Source organism: Geotrypetes seraphini, chromosome 1 (assembly GCF_902459505.1).
Source record: "Geotrypetes seraphini chromosome 1, aGeoSer1.1, whole genome shotgun sequence".
Classification (NCBI taxonomy): Eukaryota; Metazoa; Chordata; class Amphibia; order Gymnophiona; family Dermophiidae; genus Geotrypetes; species Geotrypetes seraphini.
Window position 1 is genome coordinate 216,274,363 of NC_047084.1, and position 12,141 is coordinate 216,286,503.

The window sequence follows — 12,141 nt, forward strand, 5'->3', positions numbered from 1 at the left end:
CAGTACTGGGACCGTCCCTTTTCAACATATTCATAAGGGACTTGACCCGGGGGCTTCAGGGAAAAGTAGCACTGTTCGCCGACGACGCCAAACTATGTAACATAGTAAGTGAAAGCAATCTCAAGGATAATATGACGCAGGATCTGATCACGCTGGAAAACTGGTCCTCGACATGGCAGCTGGGATTCAACGCTAAGAAGTGTAAGGTCATGCATCTCGGCAGCAGAAATCCATGCAGAACATACACCTTGAATGGAGAAGCACTAGCTAGGACTTCAGAAGAACGGGACTTGGGAGTAATCATCAGTGCAGACATGAAAGCTGCCAAACAAGTAGAGAAGGCCTCGTCCAAGGCAAAGCAAATGATGGGATGTATCAAGAGAAGCTTCGTCAGCCGCAAACCTGAAGTCATAATGCCACTGTATAGAGCCATGGTGAGACCTCATCTGGAATACTGTGTGCAATTCTGGAGGCCACATTACCGTAAAGATGTGCTTCGAGCCGAGTCGGTCCAGCGGATGGCCACTAGAATGGTCTCCGGACTCAAGGGTCTCTCATACGAAGAAAGACTGGGCAAATTACAGCTCTATACTCTAGAGGAACGCAGGGAAAGGGGTGACATGATTGAGACATTTAAATACGTCACAGGTCGTGTAGAGCTGGAAGACGACATATTCGTTCCCAAGGGACCCTCGGTCACAAGGGGGCACCCGCTTAAACTTAGAGGAGGGAAATTTAGTAGTGACACCAGGAAGTACTTCTTCACAGAAAGAGTAGTGGATCAATGGAACAGACTTCCGGTGCAGGTGATCAAGGCCACCAGCGTGCTCGACTTTAAGAATAAATGGGACATCCACGTGGGATCCCTACAAAGATCGAGCTAAGGAACTAAGTCATATGCACTCAGACTTAATGGGGTGGGTCAGTAGAGTGGGCAGACTTGATGGGCTGTAGCCCTTTTCTGCCGTCATCTTTCTATGTTTCTATGTTTCATTCTTGTAACCCAATATCTTTCCTCATTCTTTCCACAGCCCAGCATCTCCTCTCTGTCCATATTCACTCTTGTAGCAAGATATCGTCTCTCGTCTATTATAGCACAAGTTTGCCAGAAGGTGTGGTTTACAATCAGGTGATCAAGCATTTTTCCCTATCTGTCCTGATGGGCTCACACACTATCTAGTGTACCTGGGTTAATGGGTGATTAAGTGACTTGATCAGAGTCACAAAGAGCAGTGTGGGATTTTAACCCACAACCTGAGGGTGCTGAGGTTGTAACTCTAATCACTGTTGAGAAGGGGGAGGGGAAAGTCCTGTAAGCTCAGGTGAAGACCCCCGAGAAGCTCCCTGTCACAGCAGTAGCAGGCCAAAGTAAGGCCAGTACAGCTAAGACCTAAAATGGTTGCTGAAAAAGCAAATGGACTCTGACTAGAAATTGTCAACTCTGAAAGGGGCTGTGAACTCTGGAAGACACTTCTGCTTTTTCCTAGAAACAGAGAGTGTGGTTATAGAGAAAAACAGTTCTGATGAAAAATATAAGCAGCATGATAACTTTATGAAAGTTTTACCAGAGGAAAGATGAACCACGGACAGAAGTGTACAAAAAGGCCAACCACAGAGCTGGAAAACCGTTAGGCCCAGGTGCTCAAAAGAGGAACTTGGTATATTAAAAGGACATTTACGGGGAAGTGAGGGAGAAGCTTATGAGGAAAGGTGTGGCACAGAATCACTCAATTTATATTAATCAATCCATAGCTTAATATATGAGATAATGAATATGATTAACCAATGAAAGTGTGAAATGTAATATGCACCAACGTGGGCCAGAGCTGCCAGAATCATATAAAAGAAAGCTCCCTGGACCTGGACCATAGTTTCAGAACTCATCGGAGGTTCTCCATCAACCTGGCCAGTCTGGTGTATGCTCTATAACTCTGTATGCTGTGTGATTTGTTCCTGTAAGCTATTACTATTTGATTATTAAAACTCATATTATTTGTATCAGCATAAAGAGAGTTGAATGGTCTATCTGTGAAGGCCTAGGGTCTTCGCTATGCCATACACTTGATGGGAGGTAATGTAACGTGGTGCAGGCCTATGTCTAAATAAATAAATACAGAACAGCAGTGGCACATCCCTTCCTGACAGCCCCTGCCTTCCCAGCCCCTCCCCAAAACAAAAATAAGTCCCAGCTTCCAGATCTAACCTTTCCACAAATCCCCCCTCCAGACATACTCGGGGAATTGAATTAGTGAGACTCTGGCCCATGATGGAAGTGTGTTCCCTTCTAATATTGACTGGAACTGTGCTGAGATCCAAAATGGCATGGGTAATCATGAGATTCTGTTATTAGAGGGCATCCTTTCTATATAAGAAGCAAACTTCCACTGACTGCTTAATGTGGCTTAGTAAATGGGACCCCTAAATGTCTCAAATAGAAAATCTTAATTCAGAATTGAATTCTTATGCAATGTATCTTACATGTAACTGCCTTGTGTGTGACCAACTAATGGTTTCATTTGGAAACTGAAATTATGTACGCTGCATGTGATCCATAGAATTGTTAATTTGGAAATATTTTATGACCCATAAAGGGACAGTCAGACTATTAACATTCCTATAGCTTTGTTTTCCCTTAATTTAGTATGAACTGCTAATTATTTTTAAAAAGCTCAAAACAGGGGACAAAACAAAACCACAGGTAAAATACCAAAAAGCAAGGAATGGAATTGTCCAAAGAAGAATTATGTGCACTAATCAAGTGTCCACAAAATCATTCATGTTCTCTAGTTCTACTGCCCCTAAGTCTCTGAAAGAGGTTTGTTTGAACATTAATACCTTTCATGTACTTAAAGGTCTGCATCATATCACCTTTCTCTTTTTTTTTTTCAGGGCATATAGAACTATTCAAGTCTTAAGGAACAAACCCTGTACACATTTTGTCACCTTCCTTTGAACTGTCTCAAGTCTTTTTATATTCTTTTAGAGAAGTGGAGGGGCATAATTTAAAAAAAAGTCTAAAGGCCTAAGGCCCAAGTCTTTTGGCCTAAGGCCCTAGGCGCCCAAAGTAGGCAGCAGGGAAATGTCCATTTTTTGAAAATGGGTATTTAAAGAAATATGCTGTATACTGAACACAAAAAATGTCTGGAAATTAGTGATTTTTGAAACAAAGAGATAATGTTCTGGTTAAAAAATGGCTATATTCAGGATGAGAGTGTCAGACGTTTTCATAAAAACATCTACAATTAGACTTGGATTTCATATTGAAAATGCCCCTCTAAGTGAGAAGTAATGAACAGAGTCGATAAGGGTTTTGGCAGTGTGTTCAGAAAGGAAGAGGTGGACTTTGATAATGAGATTTCTAAACATATGTGGAGATATACACAGTAAACAACTAAACCTTCAAACTTCTAAATTCTTTCTGCCTACTCTTATATATTTCTCTGCTTAGCTGTGATTCTAATTTTAGATAGAAATAGAGAAACATAATGGCAGATAAGAGCCAAATAGCCCATCCAGTCCGCACATCTGCAGCATCTGCTTATTTCCTCTTCTCCCTTAGTGATCTCATGTGTCTGTCCTGGTCTCCACTATACTATTACCTATCACTGTATTATTATTATTCTACAACCTATTTCTACAAGTGCTAATCCATCATATGTCGTATAGGGAGAAATTCTGAGATCTTGCTAGGTACTTGGGAACTGGGTTGGCCACTGTTGGAAACAGGATACTGGGCTTGATGGACCTTTGGTCTGTCCCAGTATGGCAATTATGCTCTTATGTAGGCACCAAGAATGTGTGTTAATGAGAATACTGGCATATATATTCATGTGTGCACACTCAAATACACATAATGCCAATATTCCATCAATTTGATAAAATGCAATGGTGCATAGTTTGGAGTTGAGCATACACATGGATGGCATCGCTTGACCAGCAATGTTCATCTATACACAGTAATTTGTTTGCTTATTTGCATACCATCCCTTGTGGTTTATAGAATACTGGACCCCGGAAGAAGGTCACTCTTGACCGAAACATGGACCATGTTGGGTCTATACCACAATCCATTTACTGTGTATTTTTATATTGGATTTTTTGAACTGCACCTTGGATATCAAGATTGTTTGAATAAAGGTTTGATCAAGATCATCAGTTCCATAGTTGTCTTTGTTTATGCCAGGATGCAAAGTTACACATGTAAATTATTGAATGCTATAATTTATACATGTTTTTCAAACAATTAGATGTGAACCTTTATACCAGTTCTATGGTTGGCATATACTAATAGTCCATAAAAAAGTTAGATGCCTCTTCTCTTGGTAGAGTTGCTCATATTGCTTAGTAATATTTTCTGGCAGGATATATACTAAAAAAGGAAAAAGAAAAACAACTTTGCCTTGCTTTCTCCAAAAGTGTCACTGCTGCTAATTCCTGTCTTTTGCCTTTCTTTTCTATGAGGGCGAATCAAAAATTAAAGGCAATTGTTAAATTACGTAATAACTGGAACAGAGCTAGCAAAATGCAACACATGTACTCGTACATTGCCTGTTGGATAGTTCATCTATGCACAATGCAGTGCTTGGCCATTAGCCATGTGGCAGCCACGAGGTCAGGAACGTGTACACTACATTGCAAGATTGCATTGAAGAACAATGTGCAGTAGTGCAATTTCTTTGGGCAGAGGGAGTGAAACCTGTGGCAATTCACTGGCTGATATTGACCCAGTATGGACATAGCACCATGAATCAATGAAAGGTTTATGAATGGATAAAAAGGATTAAAGCAGGAAGAACAGATGTAACTGACGAAGCTCATTCTGGTCACCCATCAACATCGCACAAATGAGCACATTGACAAGGCAGATGCCTTGATTAGAGAAGACTGACGGATAATGGTGTCTCAATTGACTGCAGATTTGGATGTCAGCTATGGATCTGTATTTGCCATAATGCATGACTTGGGATACAGGTTCTGAAATAGCTTACTGATCTGCACAAGCAACAGAAAGTGGTGGTTAGAACCCAGTTCCTGAGACAGTTTGAAGAAGATCTGAGGGTGACGGGTCTTAAGCACGCGAGATAGACGCACGCCAACAAACGAGCGCTGACAATTCAGCGCAGGACTTCATCGCGCCGAAGAAAAACCTTCTTTTAAAGGGCTCCGATGGGGAACCCCCCACTCTGCTGGCGTGCTGGCGTTGGGAGGGATGTGGGGGGTGTAACCCCTATATTATACTGAAAACTTAACTTTTTCCCTAAAAACTAGAGAAAAAATTAAGTTTACAGTATAATGTGGGGTTACAAGCCCCCCAAAAAACCCCCAACGCCAGCGCAATCACTATTAAGTAGAGTGGGGGGTTCCCCACCAAGACCCCCCCGTTGGAGCCCTTTAAAAGAAGGTTTTTCTTTGGCACGATGAAGTCCTGCGCTGAATTGTCGGTGCTCATTTGTTGGCGCATGTCAGTCTCATGCGCTTAAGACTATGAACCAGATCTGAGTATTCTGGAGAGAATTGTCACCAGCAATGAGATATGGGTGCATCACTGCAACCTAGAGAGCAAAAGACAATGCATGATGAAGTAAAGGAAGTGTTGCTCACCTGACTTTGGGAGCAACTGAAAAACCTCTTTGCAGGAAAATGACCCAGCAATAAATAGGTTACAGTGGGATCTGGCAGCATATGACCAGTGACCTTCTGCCTCTATACAATTACCTTCTCTGCTTGGAAAATGATGATGTGCCGATAATAGAATCTGAAGTGAGGTTAGAAATGGAGGGTAATGCCTAATGCACCAGAAATCCCTCAGGCAATGTCAAAAGATCTGAAAACAGAAAACTGCTGTTCCTGGGAAACTCCATTATCAGAGGCATTAACTTGGGAACACAGTTCAAGAACCTCAAAAAGGTTAAATGTCCCCTGGGATCCTCAGTTAGCTGGAACACAAACAAACAGTGAAATCAGAGAAGAAAGTAAGAATTCTAAAGCTGATGTTATTAGTCATAAATGACCTCCTAGAAACACCTCTGCAGTTCAAAAAGACTTCCAAATATTAGGAAAGAGACTTAAACCCATATAAGGGCATAATCAAAAAACTAAGACATCCAAGAAAACCACCTAAGTCAGCACTTGGAAGTCCTAATTGCCGGGATATCCAAGTGCCAATTTTCAAAACCATTGTCCTTAATGTGTAGTGAGATATTTTGCCCGATGTGCATCCAGAGTTCAAAGGGGCGTGTTATGGACAGGCTGTGGGTGTGCTAGACTTGGACGTCTTGTGGGGATAATCAATCTTTCCCATGAAGTCTTGAACGGAACTTAGATGTTTTGGGTTAGACCTCTTTTGGAAGCGTCTAGGTGCCAAAAAGATACCTAAACAGACCAGATGACCACTGAAGGGATTAAGTAATGATCCCCCCCCACTCCCCCAATGGTTAATGACCCTCTCCCACCCCACAAAAATCTGAATGAAACAGTACATACTGTACCTGTCTCTGGAACAGCAGCATCTGGTATGGGAAATCCTAGTAGAGCATCACACAGGTGTCTTAAGTAGGCAAGAGGGTGGGCTAGTAAACCACAGAGAGAAGAAACCCAGGCCCATAAGGCACTCTAACCACATTTATGGTGTTAAGTATGAGCCCATCAGAACCCTACTATACTGCCATATAGGTGAGGCATGCAGCCATAAGGGCTATTGAGGTGGTAGACAGGTGGGTATAGTAGGTTTGGGGGGAATTTTGGAGGGCTCACCATAAATTATAAGGGGTATATGGTGAGATCTGGCACCCTTTGTGTGAAGTTCACAGCAGTGCTAAGATGCCCCACTGCTCTGGTGGCCCCTCCCACTTCTAAATAGTGCTGATTTGGACATTTCTAATTTGGACGTTGTTACAGTCGAAAATGGCAAAGTTTGGCGGCCAAAACATCTAAATAGGTGATTTAAACCCCCTCCCCCCACCCCCATTATTTGAATGTTCTGTTTGAAAATGGAAGTTTCTCTGCTTATGACTTTGTACATACAAATTCGGACTATCAAAAATGGCAGGTGCATAGCCAAGTGAAGGACCACTGGGCCTTTCCACTTTTGGCTCAGGCCTACCATTACTATAACAGACAAGGATACCCAAGCTCGCCAGACATTGAAAGACTGCTAAAATTCCTCTTAGCCATCCTCAGTAGTCAACAACTTTTAACGCTGGTACACTATGCAGGTTAAGTTTTCAAGTACAGTACTACTATTACTAATCATTTCTATAGTGCTACTAGATGTATGCAGTACTGTGCACATTATATGCAGGTACTTTTTCTGTTTTTAGTGGGCTCACAATCTAAGACAATTTTTATACCTGGGTAATGAGTTCCCCAGGATCTACTCCTGCACTCAAGCATGCATAGATTTTTGTGATGTGCGGAATATAAGTGTTTTAAATAAATAAAAATGCATGGTTCATGTGTGAGAACTGAGAATGCATGGGGTGTTGTTTTTGGTGGCTCAGGAATGCTGCTGCTGAATGCCAAAGCTGACTGAGGGGATTTCTGGCAGTCTTTGGATGTCTTCAACTGGTGGGACGGGGATCTCCACCACCTAAGTTATTTAAATATTAAGTTGAGCTGAGGGATGGAGGTGGAGGTGAACAGGGGATGGGGAGAAGTGGTGGACAGGAGATGGAGATTAAATGTATCATGACACCTATGCTATCTACTGGATCACCCAAAATTTGCAATCTGGTTACACCACATGTCAAGCCTATAGCAATTTGAAGTTTTACATACTTTTTCTTTGTAAGGGAGAATAAACTGCATCTGTCAACCAACTTTAATACATAGCTCCAAACCTGGTATAAACTGAAGGCTTTAGATTTATAGGTGGCTAGAGTAATAGATGGAACAGCAAAAAGCTAAACTGTTACGATGGATTATATACTATATTTATGTGGTCGGAAAATGGATTCTAAGTGAAAAATTAAAATGAGGAAGAGTACCTAGTATAAGAGCGTAAGCAAGTACCTATTTCAAGCCTATTCTATAAAGAAAAGTAGGTAGGTCCTTTTCTTTATAGGCTATTCATACAAGTGGCTTCTGAAAATGCCCATGCCTACATGTTAGCCTTTTAATTTGATTTAATATCAGATTTTATTTTCCACCATTAAAATTGATGATAGTCCAGAGCAGATTACAATAAAACTAAAACATAAAAACACAAAACCATAATTCAAAAATTCAACTTTAAGATATTGAAGTTACATGGAGTATTTTGTTCAATTTTGGAGACCGTATCTGGTGAAGGGTATAAGAAGACTTGAAGCAGTCCAGAGAAAGGCGACAAAAATGGTAGGGGGTTTGCGCCAAAAGATGTACGAGAAGAGACAGGAAGACTTGACTATTTATACTCTAGAAGACAAGAGAGATATGATACAGACATTTAAATACTTATAAGGTAGGAAAGGGTCATTGGGGGTGAGCAGACTAGATGGGCCGTGGCCCTTATCTGTTGTCTATTTCTATGTTTAATACAGAACCAAATCTTTTCCAGAGAAGGGAAAATGGTAAAACTAGTGAGCTTTGACGATAACTCCAGTACTTGGAACCTAAGGACAATACCAGGCAGACTTCTACGGTCTATGGCCCAGAAGTATCAAAGGAAAAAAACCAATTTAATTTAATAATGTGTGTACCTGTTGGGCAGACTGTATGAACTAGAGAATAACACAGAGACACATATTTACCCATCCCCGCGGTAACTTATTTTCCCGTCCCATCCCAGTGAGTTCTTTTCCTGTCCCTGCCCATTCCTGCAAGCTCTGTCCTCATCTGCACAAGCCTCAAACACTTTAAAATCATAAGTGTTCGAGGCTTGTGCGGTTAAGGCAGAGCTTATAGGAATGGGACAGGGACAGTGACAAAACTCACGGGGATGGGATGAGGAAAAATTTGTCCCCATGTCAGTCTCTAGGATGAATCATTCATGTCTTTATCTGCTGTCATTTACTATGTTACTATACGTGGAATTTTTTTTTCTCCTAATCATGAATACAATGAGCAGGATGAGGATGGATCCCAGGATGGTGAACCGGATTAGAAATTAGTTGACTGACAGACATCAGAGGGTAGTATTAAATAGAATTTACTTGGAAGAAAAAAAAGTGTGTAGTGGATTGTCTCATGGATTGGTCCTGGGGCCAATTCAGTTTAATATCTGCTTGAGTGATATTGCCAAAGGGTTAGATGGAAACGTTTGCAGAGTGAACACCCTGGAGGGAGAAGGCAACATGAGAAATGATCTAGAAAAGTTATAAGGAATTCTTGGAAATTAATTTTCATATGAAGAAGTGGAGTTATGCATTTGGGGTGCAGAAAGACAAAGGGGTGTATATGACAGAAGAAAGAAGCTGAAGTGAATAAGAAAGAAAACTTTCAGTGACAGTGTCTGAGGATCTTGAAAAAGATTGTAAACAGAGGGCGTTTCATGATAATAAGATGAAATAATTTGCTGTTATGGGCTATTTTTTGTGTTCCGTTGTATGTTTTTGCTGGAAAATGTAGTCTAAAAAAGAAATTGCCAAACAATTGTGACAAAATGGTAGCCAAAGGCAGAAGGATGCAAGCTGCACAGAGGGAGCATAACCAACAGAAAGGAAGAGGTGATAATGTCCCAGTATAGGTCATTGGTGAGGCTTTACTTTTTGATATAGCCTTCAATCCATAATCCTACTCCTCTGCTCATCAACCCAGCCAACTGATTAACATCAACATAAAAATGCCACAGAGGGATGTCGAGGAGGGAATAAAGAAGAAGAGAAGAGAGAAAAGAAATAGCAAATGGACAGGAGTCCTTGAAAACAGAGTTAAGAGCATAGGCTGGGAACAAGATGATTAGAAAAATCAAATCACCAGACAACAAAGGTAGGATAAATGATTTTATTTTCAGTTTAGTGATTGAAATACGTCAGTTGTGAGCATTTACATCTCCTAACCTTATATTTTGTATTGCGCAGGAGGCAATACATTTTCCCTGTTTCTCTGGTATTGTGCTTCATGCAGAATATGAGGCTTAGGTGTTCAGTTTAATTTCTGTCTACATTAACACTGTGTCTGTAGTCTCTTATTCTGTATTTGAAGAGGAGCTATGTTTTGCATTTGAGACTGAGGCCAGGTGTTTCTGGTAGGGAGTGTGTGGCACAGTGGTTAGAGCTACAGCCTCAGAACCCTGAGGTTGTGGGTTCAAATCCTGTGCTGCTCCTTGTGACCCTGGGTAAGTCACTTAATCCCCCATTGCCCCAGGTACATTAGAGAGAGTGTGAGCCCACCAGGACAGACAGGGAAAAATGCTTGAGTACCTGAATGTAAACCACTTAGACTACAAATAGTATATAAAAGCTTAAATAATATAAATAAATAACATGTGTATTGTGGCCCCATGTAGAAAGTTTATCAGCTCTCCTTCAGCTGTTTTTGGACCCAAAGCAGCTTTGACTTAAAAATTATCAAAACTACTGCTGTAAATGGGTAGCCAGTGTGTGTGGTGGTGGTGGTGGTGAATGAATATTGGACTATATGGGAATAAGAGTGATATTAGTGGGAAGAAGTTGGTTATGTGTGCAAGTGGGTTTAGTAAATGTGAAAGGTTTCTGAGTGTATGTGAAAGAGTAGGGATATTTGCAGGACGTATGGGAAGCATGTAAATGGATATGTTTTTGTATGAGGTACATACTGTGATGAGTATCATTCTAAGAATATGGCTACTACTTGAGAGCCATATATATGCCCAGTTAGACATCCATTTCAACTAAATAGTTGTATGGTGAGACCTTAGCTGCGACCACGGCAGAGCGTGATCTAGGGGTGATCATTAGTGACAACTTGAAAGCTACCAATCAGGTGGAGAAGGCTTCCTCCAAGGCAAGACAAATGATGGGTTGTATCCGTAGAGGTTTTGTCAGCAGGAGACCTGAAGTCATCATGCCGTTATACAGATCCATGGTGCGGCCTCACTTGGAGTACTGTGTCAATTCATGTTGAGGATCGAGTCAGTTCAGCAAATGGCCACCAGGATGGTCTTGGGACTCAAGGATCTGACATACGAAGAAAGACTAAAAGAATTGCGGCTGTACTCACTTGAGGAACGAAGAGAGAGGGGAGACATGATTGAAACGTTCAAGTACATCACGGGTCGCATCGAGTCGGAAGATGATATCTTCTGTCTCGTGGGACCTTCGACCACCAGAGGGCACCCGCTGAAAATCAGGGGAGGGAAGTTTCATAGCGACTCCAGAAAGTACTTCTTCACCGAAAGAGTGGTAGATCATTGGAACAGACTCCCACTGCAGGTGATTGAGGCAAGAAACGTGACGGATTTTAAGAGAAAATGGGATGCTCACGTGGGATCTTTAAGGGAGTAAATTCAGGGGGGCGGGTACTTGGAATGGGCAGACTCGATGGGCTATGGCCCTTTTCTGCCACCATTTTCTATGTTTCTATGCTGTGAACAAAGCTTGTAAAGGTTTTTTTGGGTGAAAAAAGGGATATGCGACCTGCGATTAATATTAATGAGGGAAGGTGGCCCGGATTTATTGGACCTGGCTGCACCTACCAGACACAGCTGCTACAGCCCTACTTCTAACAGGGGCCCTATCTATGTGTTGGGACTAGAGGTCTGAACGGGGATCGCGGGAATCCCACAGGGACCCCGATCTGGCCCACAGGACTCCCACGGGCCCCCCTTCTAGCCAACGGGACTCCCACGGGGATGGAAGGCTTTGGAAGCAGGGTTCGTCCATACAATATAATGGATACGTCATACTTAGTAAAAGAGGGGGTTTATAAGTTAATTACCTGAACAGAAAACAAAAAAAGGGTTTCACCTAAGAGATTCCACAAAGAAAACAGCAGCGCAAACAAAAAAGAAACTGTGGAATTGATGATCCTGTCAGAAGTAATTGCTGCTTTTTATTGGGATGGAGGTAATTCCTTGCGGGGACGGGTGGGGATGGAGAGGATCCTTGTGGGGACGGGCGGGGATGGGTGGGATTTCTGTACCCGCGCAACTCTCTAGTTGGGACCTCTGCTTTGGACAGTTCCAGCCATCCTTCGAAAGACTTCAGGTCCTCTCCAGAAAAAGGAGAAAGGATTGAGACATCT